We start from the raw sequence: 346 nt of genomic DNA on the forward strand, positions 1-346 counted from the left end.
TGTATGTGTGTGTGTATTTATTATCATTTTATCACCTTCACAATTTTTTTTTATTTTAGAAAAAATATTTTAGACCGAGTGGAACAATTTCGAAAAAGTTTAGTAATATTGTTTTTCTTTTTAGTGGTATCGCCAAGAAGAAATAAAAGTAATCTTCATCTTTTAAATAAAAATTATGATTTTTTTGCATAGTGATTCTTCTTATTGTTGTATATAAAGATATTAAAATAGAAATATCAAAAAACCAAGTTTACGAAATATTTTGTATTTTATTTTAACACATGTTGACAAAAAATATTAAATATTTCATAAATTTTGGTTTTTGTATCTCTATATACTTAATATT

General features: G+C 20.2%; 1 protein-coding gene across 7 annotated transcripts in view; it reads right to left on the reverse strand.

The window, feature by feature from the left end:
* Positions 1-346, reverse strand: part of LOC108685983 (transcriptional repressor CTCFL-like) — a 14,366-nt gene that overhangs the window by 7,303 nt on the left and 6,717 nt on the right. The gene's annotated exons all lie outside the window — the stretch shown is intronic.

Source organism: Atta colombica, unplaced genomic scaffold (assembly GCF_001594045.1).
Source record: "Atta colombica isolate Treedump-2 unplaced genomic scaffold, Acol1.0 scaffold163, whole genome shotgun sequence".
Lineage (NCBI taxonomy): Eukaryota > Metazoa > Arthropoda > Insecta > Hymenoptera > Formicidae > Atta > Atta colombica.